Source organism: Gopherus flavomarginatus, chromosome 2 (assembly GCF_025201925.1).
Source record: "Gopherus flavomarginatus isolate rGopFla2 chromosome 2, rGopFla2.mat.asm, whole genome shotgun sequence".
In the NCBI taxonomy this organism is placed as follows: domain Eukaryota; kingdom Metazoa; phylum Chordata; order Testudines; family Testudinidae; genus Gopherus; species Gopherus flavomarginatus.
In genome coordinates, this window is record NC_066618.1 from 88,540,978 (window position 1) to 88,565,106 (window position 24,129).

Consider the following 24,129-nt stretch of genomic DNA (forward strand, 5'->3'; position numbering starts at 1 on the left):
GGAAAGCTTTCTGCAGAGTGAATCTGCACAGAATGAAAGAAGCAGTAGAGAAGATTTAGGCACAAGAAATCCACATTAAGGGCCATCACAGAAGAACACACATAGAATGGCTGGCACCCCCCCCCATCATCCGTTTTATTGATTTTATTTTTTGAAAGGCATTTGACAGCCTGAACACCGCAGACATGTACTGTGATTCTTCAGTCCCATGGACTACTCACTAAAGTCGTCAGCACCATCAAGGCCACGTATAGAGCTGCAAAGTGCTCTGTAAGAGTGAACCATCAGGCAACAGAGTGGTTCAAAGTGGATAGTGAGTAACAGGGCTGCATTCTGTCTCCACTGTTGTGTGGCATTGGTATAGACTGGTTAATGAAGAAGTGCATTAGCAACACGAACAGTGGTATAGCTTGAGGACATCGCAGATGCCTACAATATCTAGACTTCACTGATGAGATTGTGCTACTGAGCAACACCTGCAAAAAGCTACCAAGACAGATAACCTGGCAAAGTCAGTTATGCCAAGTAGGGCTCAAAATCAGTCATGCCAAAATGAACATCTTTCAAACCTAGATATCAAGCAGTAAATCACACTAGAAACCAAAAATATTACAGAAGTAGAACAGTTCACCTATCTAGGCAGAAACATATTGGCCAATGGAGACCTCAAGAAGGAAATGACACCAAGGATAGGAAAGGCATCCACTAAAACGATGTATGCAAATGAAAGATATACAGAAGAGGAACAAAACAGAGATATTTCAACTCAAGCATACTTTTGGCACTAACATAGAGCTGTGAGAACTGTAGATCTACTAAAATATTACACAGAAAGCCAGATGCCTTCAAAAATAAATGCCTACAAAAGATTTCAGGCATTGTTTTGAAAGATTTCATCCCCAACAAAGATCTAAGAAGTCATCAACCAGCAGCTTGTTGCCTTCACAATCAGAAGGAAGCACTGGACGTATTTGGATCATGTGCTCTAGATGCCAACACACAGCCTCCAACATGCAGCTGTCAAGTGGAAACCAACCAGTGTGAGGAAATGAGAGCACCCAAAAGAAACCTTAAGGAGAACTTTTAGCAGAGAGGGCAAAAGATTCAATCTCAACACAATAGAGCAGTTGGAAGTAGCAGCAAATGAGGAAGGAATGAGGAGACAGGTTTCTTCCCTGTGTGCCAAAATTTTGGCACAAAGGGTGTGATGTAATGTATTAGAACCAGGAGGGATAACTTTGTGGAGTTGTATGTGAATAAAGCAGATTCCTGGAGGGATGACCTTGACTGGAGACCCTGGATGCTTGTTTAACATGCATTGGGGAAATAGCACCTGTTTACGGATTGTATTACAAGCTATGTGTTTTCCATTAATAATTTGATAAGAGACTAAGTTTGTTTGGCGGTAGCAAGGAAATGGAGTTGTATTTAGTTTAGAGGCACCTCTTTCCACCTCGAGAGTAAGATTGTCACTACCTTTGGCTTAGCCCTGACAGATTCACACACAACTGAGGATTTATTTTGCATGTTGAATCTGATCACAGTTTAGGGGCATACTGTCACATCACTGCAAAAGAGGAGTTTAGATCAGAGATCAAAGTAGCCCAAAACATGCCTGAGTAGGTCTCTGCTGTTTATCTGAAAGCCCACGTCTCTGCATAGTGTATTGCAGGGAAAATGTTATCCTGACATGATGCAAGAATGACAAGATCATGTCTACACTTTGGGCTAGCTACACAAAGAAGACATGGGCTGTGACCATACTATTGGTGCAATGTAGAGTATAGGCACAACATAATAGTTACATGCCACAGTGGAAGGCTCCAGCAGCTCTCTGCTGTTGGAGCTTTTCCCTGCTGCCTCTCCATTGCAGGCTCCAGCAGTGGGGAAAGGCTCTCTCACTGTGGTGGGGAAAGGCTTTGGCAGCTGGGAGGCAGCAGGACACTACACTGCTACAAATGCAGTGTAGACGTGGGAGGTACTGCTTGGGCATCTACAGCCGTGCTAGATGTGGCAGTGCTGAGTGTAAATGTCTACGCTTATGGTGGTATGTGGAGTACAGACACAGCACGTCCAGCTAGCACAGGTATAAAGAGCAGTGTAGACATGGCTTAGGCGAATACAATGCCCTACATGCTGGAACCCTAGCATATATACCGGGGTGGGCAAACTTTTTGACCTGAGGGCCGCATTGGGTTTCATAAATTGTATGGAGGGCCGGTTAGGGGAGGGGATCATGGCCCAGCCTCCACCTACTATCTGCCCCCCACCCCCAGGACTCCTGCCCCATCCAACCCTCCATGTTCCCTGATGGGTGCCCCAGGACGCCTGCCGCATTCACAAACACCCTGTCCCCTGACTGCCCCTGGACCCCTGCTGCCCCATCCAACCCCTCCTCCCATTTCTGACGGCCTCTCCGGGACCCCGACTCATCCAACAACCCCTTCTCCCTGTCCCCTGAGTTCCCCCAGAACCCCAGCCCCTGACTGCCCCCTGATGCCCCATCCAACCCCCCCTCCTTCCTGACTGCCCCGCTGGAACCCTTGCCCCCATTCAACCCCCTGTTCCCCCCCAACTGCCTCAACCCCTATCCACCCACCCACCCGCTGACCATCACCCCGAACTCCCCTGCCCTCTATCCAACCCTCCTGTCCCCTTACTACGCTGCCTGGAGCACTGGTGGCTGGCAGGGCTGGAGCTGGGCCATGCTGTCACCACCGCTCAGCACAGAGCACTAGGTCAGGCCAGGCTCTGCAGCTGCGCTGCCCCAGGAGCTCACAGCACCACCACCCAGAGCATTGTGCTGGCGGCAGAGTGAGCTGAGGCTGCAGGGGAACAGTGGGGGAGGGGCCAGGGACTAACCTCCTGGGTCAGGAGCTCAGGAGCTTGGCCCAACTCTGATATATACCCTACACAGCTCTCTAAATGTGGAATTCACAGCCCTTAATTATGCACCCAGGCTCCCTATACTATGCCAGGGAGAGTTAGGCACACAAGAAAAGAGATCCATAGACACCATCAAGCTGAGCAGGAAGCCATCTAAGTTAGCTAGTAGGAAATTCCAAGAAGAGGGATAGGGCCTAAGCCCCTCAAGGGACTTAGGTGCCTAACTCTGAGCCAGAGGGAGGTGTCTATTTCCACTTGTAGTTTAGAGCCATGAATCCTCTCCTGGAGTTAGGACCTAAGCCAGGTCAGGCCTTTCTCACAAAAACTATGGGAGTGTTTGTCCCCCTTCTTCCCTCCCTCCACCCCCCTCATAGCACTTACATGGGAGGTAGGAGACTTGGATTTACAACAAGCATAGCAGAGCTTTGAACCTGGTCTCCCAGGTGATATAAGAGGTGCACCTACACAGCATCTTTGATGCGCTGTGCTGGTTAGGTGTCCTTTGTCCTCACCTACCCAATTGGTCCCTGCAGGTGATACCGATGTGGGAACACCTACAGTGTGAATCCCACCAGGGCTTAGGCACTGAACTGCTTGGCAGTCTCAGGATTTAGGCTTTGTTTACACTATGGGAGGAGATCGATCTAAGTTATGCAATTTCAGCTGCGTGAATAATGTAGCTGAAGTCATCGTACTTAGATCTATTTACCGCAGGGTTCACACTACACTATGTCAATGGGAGCTGCTCTCCTGTCGACTCCCTTTGCGCTTCTTGTTCAGGTGGAGTACAGGAGTCAGCAGGAGATTGACCACCGACGCATCAATTGCTGCACGTTGATCCCCCAGGAAGTGTAGACAAAACCTTAGTGGCTTTTGGCATGCCCACTGGGGACATTACTGGTGGAAATGTAGAGTATGTCTATAGTGTGTTTTTTAAAACCCACAGCAGCAAGTCTCAGAGCCTAGGCCTACAGACAAGGGCTCACGCTGTGGTGATGACAGCTGTGTGGACATTTGGGCTGAGGTTGGAGCTCGGTCTCTGAAACCTACCACCCTCTCCAAGTTTCAGAGCCTGGGCTCCAGCTGAGTCTAAACATCTACACTTCTATTTTTAGCACTAGAGTGTGAGTCTCGTGAAGTGCAGTCTGTAAACCTGGGCTCTGAGACTCGCTGATGTGGGTTTTTAAATGCAGCATAGACATTCCCTTAGGTGCCAAGGGAATTTAAGCACCTACAGGGCTGAGAGCAGCTGAGCAGAGGGTTTGAAGATCTACATTTTGGATGTAGATACTTAAAATGGCAGTTAAATACCTAAATCTCTTTGTGGACTCTAGCCCTTTGTGTATTCTACTTCGATTTTGCATATCCCAATTTCTTCTCCCTTAGTGGATTTAGGGTGCTAACAAGAAAGTTATTGTATAAATCCCTGCCAGTCAAGGTGAAGGTATACTGTAAGAACCAAATAGCCCTCAGTTCTGACTCAAATAGGAACAGTAAATCTGCAACTGAAGACAAATGTACAGAATTTGACTTCCTCTCACTTACATAGTAGTAAATTGCAGTGGACTGACTCTGGTGTAAGGGAGAACTCTGGTGTAAGGGCCTGATGCAAACCCTGTTGAAGTTAATGGGAGTCTTTTTATTGACTTGAATGGGCTTTGGATGAACCCTTAATGCTCAGGCATATCCATCTAATAAGGACTTTTATGAGGTTTTAAATAGTGCAGAACTCAGTGCTGTATTTGCATTTAGTAAGCAGTTATTGCTCAATAAAAGCTGCTTGCCAATGTGCCCTTTCTTTTCCATGTGTTGAAGCTCACTTGTTCGACATGTGTCTCTGCAGACTGGAGCCAGCTGCTCATTTCCAAACCCAGGTATGTTTTTCCCAACCTTTTTCTCTGCCCATAGCTAGAGGATTTAAAATTGGGGGGTTAGAAAGTGATATCCTTAAATGTATTCCCTCATTCTGATCAGACTGCCGAATTCCCTTTGGAGACCAAAGTCATGCATAAATACAGCTTCTGTCAAAATATTTGTGGATTCAAAGGGATTTTTGTTCTTGGAGGAGGATTAGAGGAACAGGAAGAAAAAGAAACCCAATTAAATGAACAGGCAAAATGGCACAGAATAACCTGAAACTATAGGTTTTTTTCATACCCAGCTAGAATTTTGGGCTGCAGTCTCCAGTCAGATTGATCTGATCTGGAGGTTGAAAGGGGCTGGAAACAGCCACAGCTGGCCTGCAATGAACACCTCTGTTGCATGTATGCTGATTCTGGCTATTGTGCCTCCACCTGGTGTAAAGGGCATATTGAGAACTGAGATTGGGCCGGACGCAGTAGCAATTCTGCACTAGTGCAGGGTCTAATCAGGACTCTGTATCAGTGGCTCAAGTTAGCGCTTCTAGGAAGCAGATTGAAGTCTTGTCTGAGACGACTTCTTGTTTTTTTGTTTGTATTACTGCGGCACCTAGCAGCCCCAGTCATAGAGCAGGACCCCATTGTGCTAGGTGCCTTATAAACGGAACAAAATTAATTGACACACATCTTATTTAAAGAGCCCCCACAGACTGTGCTTGACCCAGTCTCTGCTGTCTGTTGGGAAAATTCCTCCCCCCGGAGTTTATCACATATTTCAGGGCAGCACGAAATGAACACAGGGTTTGCCCTTCCCACCCCAGCCCCACAAAGCCAAGCATTTCCTGAGATCTCTCAAAGGCCCAGGATATCTTTGTAGAGAGCCTGTGCCTATGTAACAGATCTAGGTCTTCGTGTGCCCTGCTCTGCTCCTAGGTAATGCAACTGTATTGCAGCTCCACCTGCACCTCCACTCCCCACCATCAGGGCCGGCTTTAGGCCGATTCAGCCAATTCTGGGGAATCGGGCCCGGCGCCTAAGAGGGCCCCGTGCCTTAGGCACCTTTTTAATTTTTTTTTTTTTACTTACTCCGGCCCCAGCTGCGGTCTGCTCCTGGGTCTTCCATGGTCCAGCTCCTTTGAGCGAAGCGCCAGCGGAAGCGCGGCGCAGCCCCGCTCTCTTAGCTAGAACTCCAGCCGGGACGGCGGGGCATGCTGCGCTCCGGCCGGGGCTCCAGCCGGGAGAGCGGGGCGGCGGGGCTTTGCTGTGCTCCGGTCGGAGTGCAGCAAGCCCGGCGGCTCCGTCTGGAGCTCCGGCCAGAGCGTGGCAAGCCCCGCGACCCCAGCTGGAGCTCTGGGCCCTTTAAATAGCCTCCAAAGCCCTGGGGCAGTGAGGTGCTCTGGGGGCTATTTAAAGGGCCCGGGACTCCAGCTGCCTCTGCCACCCCAGTCCTTTAAATAGCCGCCAGAGCCCTGCCTCCCCCATGCATTCCCCAGCGCTCCTGCAGCTATTTAAAAGGTCCGGGGTGGGGTAGAAGGGGGTTTGGGGGCTACTTAAAGGGCTGGAGTTCCAGCTGCCTCTGCTGCACTCCCTGACCTGCCCACACCAGTCCAGCATCCCCTGCCTGCAGCCAGCTCTGCACCCCTTGCCCACAGCCAGCCCCCGCCAACCCCCCTGCCCTGTCTCCAGCCAAACCCTGGCACACACCCCTGCAGCCCTGCCCAAAGCCAGCCAGCCTCCCACACACTGCTGCCCGCACCAGCCCTGCACACCCTGCCCAGCCCGCACCCCCTGCCCTGTCTCCAGTCAACCCCTGCTGCACCCCACTGCCTGGAGCCAGCCAGTCCCGCACTCCTCTGTCTCCAGCCCTGCAAACCCCTGCTGCACCCCCCGGCGGCCCTGCCTGAAGCTAGCCCATCCCACACCCCCTGTCTCCAACCAGCCCCACACCCCTTGCCCTGCCTGCAGCCAGACCCTACCTCTAGTCAGCCCCTGCCCTGCCTCCAGCCAGCCCCATGTCCACTGCTGCCCTGCAGTTTCCAGGGCAGTAACCTTGCACACCTGCTTCAATGAGGGGGGCAGGGAGCAGCTGAGACCAACACATGTGCACACCCCCACGGAGTAGCGGGGACCCACACATGTGAAACGGCGTTCATTAATAGCCAATCAACAGCATATATGATGCAATGTATATAATATATAATTTTATTATTCATATAGTTATGGAAAGTAAATAATACATGACAGAAATGAAAGGCTTTTTTTTCCACTTTTTTTTTAAGTCACCCCTGCCAGGGCCCCGCCGAAAATGTTCGAATTGGGCCCCGCACTTCCTAAAGCCGGCCCCGCCCACCATAAAATAGGGATGGAGCAGCATAGAAGAGATAATGCAGTTTCAGATTTGAAGGAGATGATGTAACTCTTGGCCCTGCTTCATCTCTAGTTGTAGATCTTCAGCTGTTTAGATCTGGAGTAGGATGAGAGACAGATACAAAGGCAGTTGACTCTACTTCCTGAAGTGAGGGTGAGATCCGCACATGAAGGTTCCCCTTTGCATGTGGATTTCAGGGAGAGCTGATCCCCCATGCTTTAGGCACTTGAGTGACTAATTTAAACAATTAACATAGTGCCTTAAAGGCAAAGGTTCTTTTAAACCTAATAGGCTAAATGGCTTCCTCTTTATTAATAAGATAAATCCAGAAAATGCTGAGTAAGGGTTTGTCTAGATTGCAGCTGGGGATGTGAATGGCAGCTCATGTAGACATACCCACACTAGCTGTACTCTAGCTATCTCAGTAAACATAGAAGTGAGGACTCCACAGCATGGGCTTCAGCACCAACTGCACAAACCTGCTTGAATACCTGGGTATGTGCTTGCTTCTGCAGCTGGCCCTGAAGCCAACACAATGGCAATCTCATGTCTATTTTTAGCAGTCTAGCTAGAATACAGCTTGCGCTGGCATGTCTCCATAAGCTGCCATTCATATTCCTGACTGCAGCATAGATAAACCCTCAGGGGTTCAATGGAGCCAGCCCACTTTCCCAACACATAGACAGCAACCAAGGCCACAGCGGGACAGTGACATTTTTGTGCATGATAGGCCAGAGCATGTGTTCTTACTCTGAGATTTCAATGTGTTTGGAGTGGGGTTAAGCACCACAGAGACACCAATGCTTGTAAGCAGAGCCTGGAAGAAGCTGCAGACCAAGAACACGCTGGTGCCTGGCTGACAGTGTAATAACACTAGAGCCTTTCCTGGCAGTCTGAAAGTGGAGCGCCACACCTGTGAGTGGAGGACCTGCCTGCTTTTTATGCCATTAATCCATCTGTATTGTTTTTGCAAGGTAACACCAGGAAATGCGCATCTTCTAAACTAAAATGACCAGAAAAGAATGTCCTGTGTATCTGCCTCATTATTTCTCTCCCAACAATGTGCTAGTCCACTCCATGGGCCTTTCGTTGCAGGACTGAAATTAATGGAAGATATTCAGATCCTGTGTCGGAGAGGAAGAGGGTGAGGAGAGAATTAGAGTCCACAGCTCTGATCCTTCTTGACATCTTGGGCAATATGACACCTCCTACAATATGGGCCTGCTCTTGCTCCCATTCAAATCAATAGCAAAACTCCTACTGACTTCTGTAGTACAGGTTTGGGCACTATCTAAATTTGCATTTGGAAAAATATAGTTTCTAAACTGTGTAAAATTTATTTAAAAACCTCAGTGGAAAAATATGAAGGATATTTTTAAAAATAGTGGAAAAGCCAAGAGAGAAGACCTTCCAAATCCAGAAATATAGAATCACGGAACTGTAGGACTGGAAGGGACCTTGAGAGGTCATCTAGTCCAATCCCCTGCACTCATGGCAGGACTAAGTATTATCCAGATGATCCCTGACAGGTGTTTGTCCAACCTGCTCTTAAAAAGCTCCAATGACGGAGATTCCACAACCTCTCTAGGCAATTTATTCCAGTGCTTACCACCCTGACAGTAGGGAAGTTTTTCCGAATGTCCAACCTAAACTGCCCTTGCTGCAATTTCAGCCCATTGCTTCTTGTCTTACCTTTGGAGGTTAAACGGAACAATTTTTCTCTCTCCTCCTTGTAACAACCTTTTAAGTATTTGAAAACTGTTCTCATTCCCCCCCTTCCACAAATCTTCTCTTCTCCAGACTAAAAAAATCCATTTTTTTCAATCTTTCCTCATAGGTCTTGTTTTTTAGACCTTTAATCATTTTTATTGCTCTTCTCTGGATTTTCTCCAATTTATTCACATCTTTGCTGAAATGTGGTGGCCAGAACTGGACACAATACTCCAGTGGAGGCCTAATCAGCATGAAGAAGAGAAGAATTACTTGTGTCTTGTTTACAACACACCTACTAATACATCCCAGAATGACTGCTTTCTTTTAAAATCAATGTTTTTACACTGTTGACCAAGGCCGGCTCCAGCTTCTTTGCTGCTCGAAGCGGCGAAGCAGAGGAGGGGGAAAAGCTGATCTCAGCAGCACTTCGGCGGCAGCTCAATTGCTCTGCTTCATTCTTCTGCGGCAATTCGGCGGGAGGTCCTTCGCTCCCTCTCTTCCTCTTCAGCGGCAGCTCAAAGAGGAGGAGAGGGACTGAGGGACCAGCAGCCGAATTGCCACTGAAGACCCGGACATGCTGCCCCAAGCACCTGCTTCCTTCGCTGGTGCCTGGAGCTGGCCTGCTGTTGACTCATATTTAGCTTGTGATCCACTATGACCCCCAGACCCCTTTCTGCAGTACTCCTTCCTAGGCAGTCATTTCTCATTTTGTATGTGTGCAACTGATTGTTCCTTCCTAAGTGGAGTACTTTGCATTTGTACTTATTGCATTTCATCCATTTCTCCAGTTTGTCCAGATCATTATGAATTTTAATGACATCCTCCAAAGCATTTGCATCCCATTCCAGCTTGATAAGTGTACTCTCTATGTCATTATCCAAATCATTGATGAAGATATTTAACAGAGCTAGACTCAGAACTGATCTCTGTGGGCCCCCACTCATTATACCCTTCCAGCTTGACTGTGAACCACTGATTAACTACTCTCTGGGAACAGTTTTCCAAACAGTTATGTACCCATCTTATAGTAGCTCCATCTAGGTTGTATTTCCCTAGTTTGTTTAGGAGAAGGTCATAAGAGATAGTGTTAAAAGTCTTGCTAAAGTCTACCACTTCCCTCCTATCCACAAGGCTTGTTACCCTGTCAAAGAAAGCTATTAGAATTAGTTTAACAACATTTATTCTTGACAAATCCATACTGACTGTTACTTATCACTTCATTATCTTCTAGGTGTCTGCAAATTGATTACTTAATTATTTGCTCCATTATCTTTCTGGGTACTGAAGTTAAACTCACTGGTCTGTAATTCCCCAGGTTGTCCTTATTTGCTCTTTTCCAGTCCTCTGAAATCCCTCGCATCTCCCATGACTTTTTTTTTGAAGATAATCACTAATGGCTCAGATATCTTCTTTGTCAGTTCCTTGAGTATTCTAGGATGTATTTCATCAGGCCCTGTGACTTGAAAACACTTGTCTAGGTAATTTTTAAAGTGTTCTTTCCCTATTTTAGCCTCTGATCCTACCTCATTTTCACAGGCATTGATTCTGTGAGTCATCCAACCACTACCAACCTTTTTGGTGAAAACTGAAACAAAAAAAGTCATTTACACTTCTGCCATTTCCACATTTTCTGTTGTTGTTTTCCTTCCTCATTGAGTAATGGGCCTACCCTGTCTTTGGTCTTCCTCTTATTTCTAATGTATTTGTAGAATGTTTTCTTGTTACCCTTTATGTCTCTAGCTAGTGTAATCTCATTTTGGGCCTTGGCCTTTTTAATTTTGTCCCTACATACTTGTGTTATTTGTTTATATTCATCCTTTGTAATTTGACCTAGTTTCCACTTTCTGTGGGACTCTTTTTTGTGTTTCAGATCACTGAAGATCTCCTGGTTAAGCCAGGGTGGTCTCTTGCCATACTTCCTATTTTTCCTATGCAGTGGGATAGTTTGCTCTTGTGCTCTTAATAATGTCTCTTTGGAAAAACTGCCAGCTCTCTTGAACTGTTTTCCCCTTAGACTTGCTTCCCAAGGGATCTTACCTACCAACTCCCCGAGTTTGCTACAATCTGCCTTCTTGAAATCCACTTCCTTTATTATGCTGTTTTCCCTCCTACCATTCTTTAGAATCATGAACTCTTATCATTTCATGATCACAGTCACCCAAGCTGCCTTCCACTTTCAAATTCTCAAACCACTTCTATAGTTAAAGAAGAGATTAAAAAAAATAGTAGGCACTGTAATTCAGAAATGACTTTTCTTCAAAAATATAATGGAAACAAATATAAGCATAAGAAAAAAAATTCTTAATTGTATCTGTCTGAACTGAAATCTCCTCTCATACATTAGCCAAAGTCAATGTCCTAACTACAGTACCGTCTAAAGTTTAGATAATGTTTTCTAAATGGTTAATCTATTACTCCAGAATGGCTAGCTGGGATTAGGCTAACTGTGTCATCACTGCTGTAAAATAAAAGAAACATAACAAAAATCTCATGGAGGGGAGGAAAATTAATGAGCTTCCTGACTGTACTGTTCAGACTCTGTTTGTCTACTACACACTATTGCTGCCAAGCCCCCGTGACTGGACCAGCATGTTAGTAAACTAGTCTCTGGCATACAGTTGTAGTGTGTTTGCCATAGCTTTGTGGAGGGGAAGCCACCACATTTGTTTGTGCAGAACGACAATGCCATTTGCTAATGATCACTTGCCATGATTTTCTTCCTTTGAAGCACAACTGAGACAGCCAGTGATAAATGTCTTCCTGAAAATTCTTATTGTCTTATTCCTGGGTTCAGATGTGGCATGGTCAGGGTTTTTCTTGAAATACAGGTGACACTAAACGCTGGATGATGTAAACATGAAACAGACCGTTCTTACTTTATGCTGTGTTCTTGTTAACTAGAAATTTCCACGCAATACAGGTGAAATATTGGTCTTCACCAGCAGATGGCGCTATTACACACCCAGCTCGTGTTTTTCATTCACTAATGTCCCTAAAACTTTCAGCACTTCACTACTGCAACTTTAATTATGACCTCTGCAAAGCTCAGGCACTTACTCGCATGTTTAGTTCAGCAATAAGCATTGGCCAGACTATTTTTTCTGTGGTATTGGTGTTTCTGGACAGTGCTTTGGTGGCTGTGTGCATGCATCATCACACCGTTGGTGAAACCACTCAGAGCCCATGTCACCAGCAGCAGTGTACCAATAGCATGAGCAGATGACTTTCCATTCAGCTTTGTTTAGTAAGCCAGGAAATATGACCTCTATTGCAGTGGCTATGACCACCTTCCTTCTTATCTAGACACCTGAACTATGTATCTCACCAGGAGCTTGACTGTCCCGGTGTAACATGATGTCAGCAGGATGGAGAACACACAGAAATAAACAGCTGTGCTAATGCATCAGTACTGTCCTTCATTCCCTGGCTGCACAAAGCAAAGTGCAACTTTTATTTACTGCAGTTATGTCATAGGGTGGGGCCCACAGGAAATGATGATCACAAATAAAAAGTCAGTGTCAGAGCCAGTCATTGTCTCCAGCCTAGGCCACTAGATACCACAGTGATTGGTGCAATATAAGAACCACAACCTAGCCACTCATGAAAATGTTATCCATTCAACTATGTCATGCACCTGACTTGCAAAATTCCTCCCTCCCACACAAGTGTGCACAGATAGTCAGCTACCATGTAAACCTAAACTCCTGACTCGTGATAGAAATAGGGTGTCCCGGGATATGTGTGCACTGCAGCTGGGCGCTAACTTCTTTTGACCCAGCCCACTAAAAATAGCAATGTGGATGTTGCAGCTCAGAGCAGACACTCAGGCTAGCTACCCCAGCTCTGAACCAGGGGGTCAGGTGAGTGTGAGAGCCTAAGCTGCTGCCTGAGCTGCAGTGTCAACGCTATTATTTTTAGTGCGCTAGCTCAAGCCTTGCTAGTGCAAATCTGTCTACACTGGATGGGAGGCTCACTCAGCTGCAGTGTAGACATAGCCTGGGAATACACACCCTATATAAGTAAAATTTTTAAATGGATTTATCCTGAGAGGTTTTAAAGTAGCTTCTCTCTATCAAGTTGAAACTTTCAAAGATAAGCTTTTTGACTTATGGCTCACTTCCTAAATACAAAGATTGCGGTAAATTGTCTTGTCTATAAGGACAATAGTGACATAAAATGTGCAACTTTATTTTTAATTTTGCTGGCAGATGGATTTTTGAGCAGCTGGCTGTTGCTAGGGCCTTGCCAGACAGTTACCTAGGACTTGGGGTGGAACTTGCCATAAACTGGGGATATAATGTCATCTCAAGACTGTTTCACCCAGACATCCATGTCTGTTTTGTCAAAGTGGTCTCATGTTCTGTATTTTTGGTACTTTGGGAAAGAGGGTGGCATGGACTTAACCATCAGATGGTTTCTAAATTGGTAGGTTAAGCAGGATGTTTCCAAATTGACGCTAGCTAAAGATGACCAAATTCAGATGGACTGGGATCAAGTTGCATGGCTCCAACATAGGCGTTGCACCTGATTTGTCTGAAGACCTTGGAGGGAGGTGCAGCAAGACAGAGGTGAGTGAAGCTAGCAAACCAAATGAATAAAGGATATGGTCAAGATGTCTCCTTTTCTGAGGTCAACAAGCCACTGGAGGGAAGACCGACATTCCTAAAACCCTCAGGCTCACACCTTGAGGAGGCAAAGTCAAGACAAAAAGAATGTCTGCTAGCAAGAATCATTTTGCCAGCAACATCAACATCTGGCTCCTTGACTGCAATGCCAGCTCCTACTCCATGAGAGTCCAGAAGACTGCAAGAGCTGAAGAGCTCATGAACCCCGTGTTTTAAGAATCTTAGTTTTCTGTGTTCTATTTTTTGTCTTTTGTTTTTATTAGCTGAGACACATCCCATCCTTTTATTCTTTAATTTTAAGGTATGGGGGTGTGGTTGTGGTGTGCATGTTTGTCTCTGTGCACCTGTAATGTTCACGTAGGGAAGGTGCCAGAAAGAAGTTCTCCAGGTTAAACAGTCCTAAAAAAATCATTGAAGTGTGTTTTGTGTTTTAAAAAGCCTAAGAATCTTAAATTGTCATATGTACATTTTGGTACATAAGAGTTGTCAGATTCCTGCTTGCCAATGTATTCTGTTAAAATCTGTATTATGACATCTGGATTATGAGAGGGGAACGTGAAGGGTTAGCCACCACACTAGAACTGAAATCTAAGGCTGGAGCCTTTTAATTGGCTCTGAGGTTGTGGTTCAGACATTAATAATAATTTTTGTTTGACTATCAAAATATTTAACCAGCTCCAAGTTGAAGATCTGATTCTGAAAATTCTTCAGCAGGGGTTCCTAACCAAATGGATAACCACCTCCTTAGAGCTTTTCTTAGAATTTATAAGTATTGATTATTTCTTGTGTAAATCATTAGATTTATTAGATTTTAATTCCAATCCAATACTGCTATGAACTTGTTGATTTAACAATTGTATTGCTTTTATCCTTGGTTCAATTTAATATTATTAACAGATTAGCTTCGGTGATACTTTTTTATTTTTGTTTAATAGTTTTCATAAAACTAATAGTGAGTCAAACTTCTCTGAATAAGCAATGTGGGTCCAGAACATTGAGAACCTGGGCAGATATCATCCAGTCAACCAACGAGTTTGACCAGCTCCCCCGAATTTAGCCTTCAGTTCTCAAATCATTAAAAATCCTGAGGCACTTACAAGAATAAAGGTATTTACTTGAACCGGTCAGGAATTTTTCAACAAAACACGTTTTTTGTCAGAGTAACCACTCCACAACTGCCAATAGTTTGGTTGTCACCTGGGATGTAGGACACTCAAGTTTAACTTCTTGCTCCTCTGCACCCTAAATGGGGGGTGCTCTAAATTAGGTAGAGTAAGGGCTTGCACTTGCATTTCATACAGATCAGCTGAGTGCCCTAACCACTGGGCTATTTTGGACTGGAGTAGTAGGTCTCACATTTTCTCATAAAAAAACCCACCAGAGAGAGAGTTCAAAAGCTGTCCAGTTCTCATTTTGATATGGAACAAAAACAAAAGTATTTGTTCAGATTTATTTATGGAACATAAATCTTGTTTTCCAGCCAGTTCAAGTATTAACCACCGTGTCCTAGCTAAATTCTAACTTATGCTGTAAATTCTTGCTTACATAAGTGTGGTTCTGCACTGAAAAGTGATTATAAAACTATCAAGTATCAGAGAAGTAGTTGTGTTAGTCTGTATCCACATAAAAACTCTTCATTTTTTTTATAAAACTATCATTATTGTGCTCCATGTTTCTCCCCTATTGATTTCCATGTTGAACTGGCTTAGCTCACATTTTTGTTTCTAACTGCAAGCCTTGTAAACTCTGGATGGGATCAAAGACTCAAAGTGAGATGTAGCCTCACAAACCATTGCCATTCACACCGATACAAGTTCTGCAGCAGAACTGATGACTTAGTGACCCCTCTGCAAACCAGTTGCTATCTGTGGGTTTGCAATAGGACTAGCTGAAAACATTTTGACTGAAAATTCATTTTTTGACAAAATGAAAATTCTCAGTCTGCTTTCTGAGAAAAAAATCATTTTTTTTGGTCAAAAACCTGACATATTTTAATTTAGATATTCTGCCATAATTTCTTACAGGAGTTGTAATTCGGTGTCCTCGTGTTTTCATTTTCCTCTTTGCCAAATTTCCCATCCAGACTGTCTCCCATGATCCACCATATTCAGGGTCTTCTATGATGCAGTCATCTCTTTCATCATGAGGGGAGACTGTGGTAGATCATGGGAGATATAGTCTGACTCAGAAGTCTGGTCCACAGAGGGGAGTGGGAGTGGAGGCAGATGAACGACAATGCCCATGAGGCATCACAGTGGGGAGATGGAAACATGTTGAGCTTTGAAAAAAAATAGTTTTTAATTTTTCACCAAGTCAAACTTTTCCATAAAAAATGTTGACAATTGTTTTCATTTTCATCACATTTTTTTGTGGTGAGGAAAAAGCCCATTTTCCAACCAACTGCAGTTGCATCTGACTAGATTTTAGTTAATAATAATGTTGATGTTGCACAAGAAAAGAGAATCTAGCTCACTTTCTCTTAGCTGTGTGAAGGCTGCAGAATTACACATAGTAAAAACTACTTTTGCTACTAAAATAATCAGATTGACTCTGAACATATAATCCTAGCATCAGCAGCTGTGTTAAGAAGGTATCATTTTTCTACCTCCACCTTTCAGAGTAGAAGCACATTTTAATGTTCTTCTAGTATTTCATCCAGACAAGTTATGCCTTGCTTCCTTTTCTAAAATTGCAGTATATTGCTAATAAAGAACGAATGCTGTGTACATCCCACTGTGATATCTTAGAAACAGGCCTACCAGATGATGTAGCAAGTTAAATATAAGTCTAGGCTAGATAAATTATTTAAATGGGTATTGTTAAGATAAACACACAAACAAGATTAAATCTGTGCACACCATTGAAGTGAAACACAAATGTGTGGGACTCATAGGTGACTAATGTTCAGTGTTTAGCATAGAAAGTGAGAGAGCTAAGACAGTGCCATACCCAAGCTGAATTCCTTCCTCCACGTATACTGTTCTGTCTCATCAAACATTTCTGAAAGTAGAGTTCTTCTAGTTCCTATATGTGATCGTACTATAGCACCCTCTATTGGGGAGGCTATTGCTCATAACACCTAAGGGAGCTAGGTGCCCAACTCTCATTGAAAGTCAGGCACCTTTGTAAATCTCACACTCGGTGTAAAATCAAAGTGAGTATTGCTCCTGAAACCTTTCCTATTTCTATATAGAAGCCTTTTAGCTCTACATTCTTGCTTTCCTGAAAAAGGAGAGGAGATTGTTTAAAAAGGACTCCAGACATTCACCCCCACCCTCTTTTCTCAGCATGAGAGAGCATTTCTGAGCTTGCTTTTGTGAGGCCACAATCTCAAACAGAGGCAGGTTGAAAGCCAGGTCTTTCTTCTCTTAAAAATGGCTGCTCAATACTGCCAGTTTCTTTTCCACAGGTGAGTCCTCAGAGAAGGTTTGACTGACTTATTCTGTTCCCAGGACTTTTCGGAAGTTGGATAACACCTGAACACAATTACATGGGGAAAGCTAGAAAACTATTTTTGCCTGTATGCAGTGACTACACCAGTTTATCTAGCCTACCTCACAACTCCAGTTGATGTCAATGGGACTGCAGGTGGTCAGAACAAGTGAAAAACAGCACTCGGTACATTAGGTACATGATTCACCCAAAATCACTTGTTACTCTTGGAAAGTTTTGATCTCTATAAATAAGGGTATAAGCCTGTTCAAGTATAATTAGTTATCTGGTTTGCTTCACTGAGGGTGAATTTTCCATTACAAAAAGACTATATTTACACTGATTTCTAAAACTAATCAACAGTACTGCTCTAGAGAGGGATCTCTTTAATGTAGTGGTGGTTTCACTAATTAGCTGAACGTGAAACATTTTAGAAAATGCATTTAGAAAGTATATCTAGAAATAATGACAACGACTCGTTTATGAAATGCTGGCAAACTACATGGCCTGTCAAGAATACTTTTGTTTTTAAATCCTTGTCAATAGTTTACTGCAAGCTGCAAAAACTAAACAGTTGTTTTGACTTAGTGTGAGCAAAAAGAGACTGTGCAGTCCACTGAAACTGAAAACATAAGTTACTAAAGCTTTGAATATTCGTAGCCTTGGATTAATGTTCTCTACAAAAATGGCAATGAAATCTACATAGTGAAATTGCTGGAACCAATAATATGTTTGAATAAAACAGCACCATATGGAAGGGGATAAAAGAGAGGGAATCAATTTACCACAAATTGTTTTCCACCATTCATCTCCTTCGATGGGCATAAAAGGCAAATAGTTGTCATAGAAACAATAAAATAAAAATCTATTTATTGGGGTTAGATGTTTTACTGCTGTTGGAAATGCAAAGAAAAGTTAGTTGGATTGAATTTTGCAGGTCAACATGCTGCCTGTACCTCTGGTTCAGTATATTCCACTGTTGTCATTTGTGGTTTATTTAAATAGTTAATGATTTACAAGCCTGTTCTATTTTATCAGTGTGTGGTTGTTATTTTAGTAATTTCAGATCAGGCCTTGAACTCTACACTGCCATTTGGGAACTTTTTAAAAATTCAGTTGTAAGCAACCAGCTCAGGACTTTGTTAATCCAGAATGTATTTTATATCATTCTTGTCTGACAGACATTGTCCACTTTTTACCACATAGACTGAACTCACACATTACATACTGGTGTGTGACTTCTAAGCCTTTTGTGCAGGACCTGCTTAAAGAGGTACCAGTTCCAAATAGTCCTCCACATGTCAGAATACAACTACTCTGGCCCTGAAACTGATGCCTCCTGATATATATCAGCATGAAGAGCTTATAGATTTACAAGAGCACTGTTATAGTATAATTCCCAGATCTGAACCTTAGCATCCAAAATATGGGTACTAGCATGAATTTCCCTAAGCTTAATTACCAGCTTAGATTTGATATGCTGCCACCAATCAGGACTTAGGTAGAGCGCCTGATAGACTCTGGTCTCCCCCAAAACCTTCCCTGGGGACCCCAAGACCCAGATTCCCTGAGTCTCACCACAAAGGGGAATAAACCATTTCCCTTCCCCCTCCTTTCTTCCTCCCAGCTCTTCCCACCCTGGGTACACTAGAAGAGATAGACAGATTCAAGCTCCGTGAATCTAAACAAAGGGATTCTCCCTTCACCCTTCCCCTTACCCAGGGGCAACACAGATTCAAGCTCCATGAATCTAACACAAAGAGGAAATTTATCCTTCCCTTCTCCCCACCAATTCCCTGGTGAGTACAGACTCAATTCCCTTGAGCCTCAACTGGGGAAAAAAATCAAACAGGTCTTAAAGAGCAAAACTTTTAATAAAAAGAAGGAAAAAAAAAGTACAAGTTATCTTTGTAATTTAGATGGTAAATATTACAGGGTCTGTCAGCTTATAGACAATAGAAAGAAAGCTTTCTCCAGCAGAAATACAATTTAAAATACTTTCACCTAAATACACATTAAAACTCTACCAGCCAGATACACAGTTGCAAATACAGAAAAACAATTAAAAAGACTAAACTGTCTTTTTACTTTTGTACTTACAAAATTGGAACAGAAGATTAGAGAGCCTGTAGGTATGTGTGGTCACTCTCAGAGCCTAGAGAGAACAAAGCAAAACCCAAAAACTACAAACAAAGGCTTCCCTCTACCGAGATTTGAAAGTATCTTGTTTCCTGATTGGTCCTCTGGTCAGGTGTTTTTTTGGTTGCCTGTTTGTTAACGCTTTACAGGTAAAAGAGACATTAACCCTTAACTATCTGTTTATGACAAGCACTCACTGCAAAAACATGCCATCCAAGCTACCCATAAGATTCAAACAACCCAAAAAGACCCAGAAATAAGGATGAAATTTGGACCTAGATGTGTACATTCTCTAACCCCTGAAAGAATTGGGTCTAGGGAGCCAGTTCAAACCAATACAGAAAATACCCAGACAACAGGGACTTGAACTGGAATATTTTTGGTATATAATGCCCCACAATAATAGTCAAAATAAAATATATCACAAAGTTACTGAGAGAAAACATCCTTGGGATGGGAGTTTAAATGAAAAACAGTACCTTGAAAGACTAGCAAGACTCCAAAGAAAGGCAACAGAAAATAAATGCATAGTAGGTTATGACCTATAGTGTAGAGACAGGCATAATCTGGAACAAAACATGTGAACTTTCCATCTGCCTGCCCCTGAATTCTGAGCTGAACTGGAATCCAGAATCTAAAAATATATACCCAAATCCCTATTTAGGTGCATAAATAAGTGGCCTGATGTCAATATGGCTGAACTCCTCAGCTCTCATTTTTTTAAGCAGTCAACTAGAATTGGCAGCTTTGCTCCCCAGTCTGAAACTTAATTTATGATTTAAAGGGGGTTTAAAAAAGTAATATAAGTAAACAAACTGTTGTCCATTAATCCCCAACTTTTATTTTTCTGTGTTATTTGTGGAAAGGCCACTCGTGTGTTACAAGGCTTGCAGACAATTAAAGAGACAACAGCCAGATTTGCTTAAGTTGCTAGTGATTTTGTGTCTCGCCATTCTTTGGAGCCCCAATTCAAGACACCTGTCTTGAAGTGATGAGCCTTTGAAAATCAGGCCCCTGTAAGGTGTCATAAGTGGCCACCCAAAATCTCTGATCACTTTTGAAAATCATAGCTAAAGCTTCTGTCCCAAAGAGCTTGCATTCTACATAGACAACTAGACAGGCATATAGATGAAGGAAGGGAAGAGATAAAAAACATGATACACAATGTAGTTTTGCATAGGTGATTTTAGTTCCATTCTTGTCTCTCTCTCTCTTTTTATTGGGTGGGAGAGTGGTAGGGTTCACTGATCAAATTACTTAATACACCTCTAAGGGGGATAGATGGAATTAATAAGATTTTGAAAGAAGGCCATTTTTAAGGATGGTCTTACGGCTATGGATGAAATCCCAGCCCAGTGAAGTCAATGGGAGTTTTGATATTAACTTTGATGTGTCCACAACGTCATCCCAAATGCTTTGTGACTGATGGGGAAAGCACTATGAAAAAAGTAACTCTAAAAAAGGGAACTTGGCATTTGAAAAGTTAAATAGTTTACCTTCCCTGCCAAAAACCAGTTCATGATGGTCCCATGACATTACATATGTCATGTGAACAGTATCAGACAAGCTAATTTAGCAAGTCAATTATAGCTTTATTATTGATTTGTTTTACCATAGCACCTAAGACCCTTAGTTGTGAACCAGGACCCAGTTGTTTCCCTGATAACTGATGATAAATCAAAATGGAGACAGTTTTGTGTAAACCCTTTGACAGTATTTAATATAAAGCAAATGATTAGTGTTCCTTTAAGTACACGTATATTATATGCCTTAACAAGCTATCCATTCAATTTTACTCATTTAAACTTTGTAAATGTATTTGAAATGTCTCTTGAAGTTAATTGTCACATCCTTTTACCTTAATCTTCATAACTCTCCCAGTATGAGAGGTATATTTAATTTACATTATAGTCTAATCTGAAAATAAAGTAAAGTATGGGTTTTTATAATAGGTTTCAAGAGAGAAAATCAGTTTGGACAAAACAAGAACCTGTTGTACAGTTGCCCAACATGCAAATGAAATCTTTTGGTTTAAATGAAAAAGTTAGAACTTTTAAAAAGTTATACTTTTCTCTCTTCTTTTTACTGATGACTCTATACCTCCTTTGGCAGGATTGGCTCAGACTGGAAAGAGAAGTGCCTGAGCACCCCAAGAAACACTGCTATCATGAGACTTCTTTCCCACCAGATAGCAAGGTGTAAAAATCTCATGGCAAACCCTTTTTTTGGAAAATTTTCCTCCTAAAGTTGCAGAATTCAAGAAGTCCAGATTATGCAACCATTTAGATATTCATCTGATTAATTAGAGTAGCTGAAACTTTTGAAGATCACCCTGCATTAAAGTCCCCTTCCACTTTAATAGGAATTGCCCTGAGCAATGCACTGAAAATGTTAGTCTACTACAGTGACTGCAGAGGGAGCCATGCGTGAAATTATTATTGGCCAGATTCTGAAAACCTTCCTTTGAAAAATATCTTCCTCCACAAGAAGTCCAAGTTAGTTTGAATGGGACTACTTGGGAAGTACAGCATCACTCCAGGTCAGGGTAGCATAATCTGGCGCGTTGGCAATTACTGCCACAACTTTGTTGCACATTTCTTTTCTGAGGGAACGCAGCAGTGAACCTATGTGCTTGTCATTCCCCCCATTAAGACTTTTCAAATAGACATTTTGTCTTAGGTGAATGATATTTTTCGGTGCATATTAGCCAACTGACAACCCTCTTTGCACTGTGTGATGCAAATACTGATGGAATGGTGATAGGAAACAAAATACATTAGCAGCTTTTTTGATAGTACAGATGGAGGAAACAGAGGAGGGAGAAAGTGCCATCTGGAAAACAGTGATGAATGGTCAGGGTGGTCAAGAAGTCACAGCTCTGTGTAGAGGCTGCCCTCAGAACATGAAACTGGTCAGCTGCAAAATGCAGAATAGCTGGTTAGGCAGTAGTACAGCTAAAAAAGGATCTGGTGGTTATGGTGGATCGCAAATTAAATATAAGCCACCAGTATGATGCAGTTGCAAAAAAGGCTAATATCACTCTAGTGTCTAGTAACAGGAGTGTCATATGTAAGACATGGAAGGTAATTGTCCTGCTCTACTTGGCATTGGTGAGGCCTCAAGCTGAAGTAGTGTGTCTAGTTTTGGGCCCCACACTTCAAGAAAGATGTGGACAAATTAAAGAGTCCAGAGGAGAGCACCAAAAATGAAAAGAGCATTAGAAAAGTTGACCTATGAGGAAAGGTTAAAAAAATCTGGGCATGTTTAGTCTTGAGAAAAGACGACTGAGGGGAGACCTAATATGTCTTCAGATATGCTAAGCGCTGTTATAAAGAGGATGATGATCAATTGCTTTCCCTGCCCACTGAAGATAGGTCAAGAAGTAATGAGTTTAATTGGAGCAGGATAGATTTAGGTAACATGTTAGGAAAATCTTCCTAACTGTAAGGGCAGGTAAGCTCTGGAATAGAGTTCCAAGGGAAGTTGTGGAATCCCCATCACTGGAGGTTTTCACATGTATCTTCAGAAAATTTCAAAAGAAATCCCTTCGAATTTGAATATCTTATACTTTCACATACTATCGAACCCTAGGTCAGGAAGGCACTGGAATTTAGACCTCGTGTTTTGCTTGTCTACGTGAGTGAGTCATCCTGGTTGCTTTTTAAATACAAAAGGCACTATCTCTTCTGTTGCAAATGGAGCGCTGATTTCCTCTTGCAGAAGGGTTTGAAGAAAGCTGTAATCATAGAGTCAGTGATTCAAACATGTCACTGGTGACTGAAGTACCATGTTTTTAACATCCAAAGAAAGGCCATTTGTGATGCTTGAGGTGTGTCCATGTGAAACTGATTGATAAACTAAAGACTGAGCTTGGAGGCAGCCACTAAATCTTAAATAACTATAGTACTTTCTGTCTTTATTTTAGGCAGGAAATAAAGTGGAGCACTGGGTAAATGTAAAGCATTCTATACAAAATGAGCATTATGGATTATTAAAATGGCAAATACAGCATATGTGTATAGGCATATACATCGGAAAGATACATACGCAGACAGAAAGTCCACCTTTCCTTAACAATTTATTTTTTGCATGACAAGAAAAGCAGGCTCTATTGGCAAAACAGAAACTTACTTTGCAAACAACTTTATGTTCAATTCAACCTTTATTCTCCACTAGTTTTGAGTTCAGTTTACAGATGAGCCCAAACTAACACCAGGCACCCAAACACCAGAACTTTGTGGTGTGGGGAGAGGGGACTTTGAAAACTAAACCAAAATTCAGAATGTAATTCTGCAAATGGTCTCTATATTAATGAACTGAAGTAGGGTAGGGACCATCTTTTCATTCTGTGTTTGTACCCAAACTGTGACGAGGACTCCTAAGTGCTACAGTAACACAATTAATAAATGTTCAGATTCATACAGCCTTGGAATTTGGGATATGCAAGTTCTGAAGCTGATTTTTGTAGCATAGGCTCATTTCTGTCAAATAACTTTAATGTGCCGTATAAATTAGCTAAGGATTCTTTATCTGGAAGCATGCAAAGGTACGCTTTGCACCCAACAGCAGTGGTTTCAGTGGACAAATAGAACTGAAGAGTACTCTGTGGGCCAAGTGCCTTTTATTTATGTCATAGCTCATTTTTTGGATGTTAAGGACTACATATGTACCCTTTCAGATCCAAATGACCACTGGTTTTGTGGGTGTTCTGATATCTCATGGACAGAAGGGAAGCACCTCCCAAGAGTGTAGAACCGTGCAGCTAATATTTGAACAGGTTATAGTTAAATTGGATGGAGTAATGTTGGGCAACAAATTATGATACTTATATGTGATGAGACAGTGAAAAAACTGAGATTACATTTAGTTTCAGGAAACAGTGATTATGAAATTACTTGAGGCCCATGAGGAGTCCCATTGGTTTCATGGGGAGTATTCATGTGCTTTAAATTAGGTGTTTAAGTACCTTGTGGCCATAAGCTGCACAGCTGGAGAACATCTAAATTTCTGCACAGTCCATATGTTGCAGCCGACATGGGGGAATTCTTTATTAGACCTTGTCCTAAAAAATAGAGAGGAACTTATCACAGAAGTAAAAATTAATAGT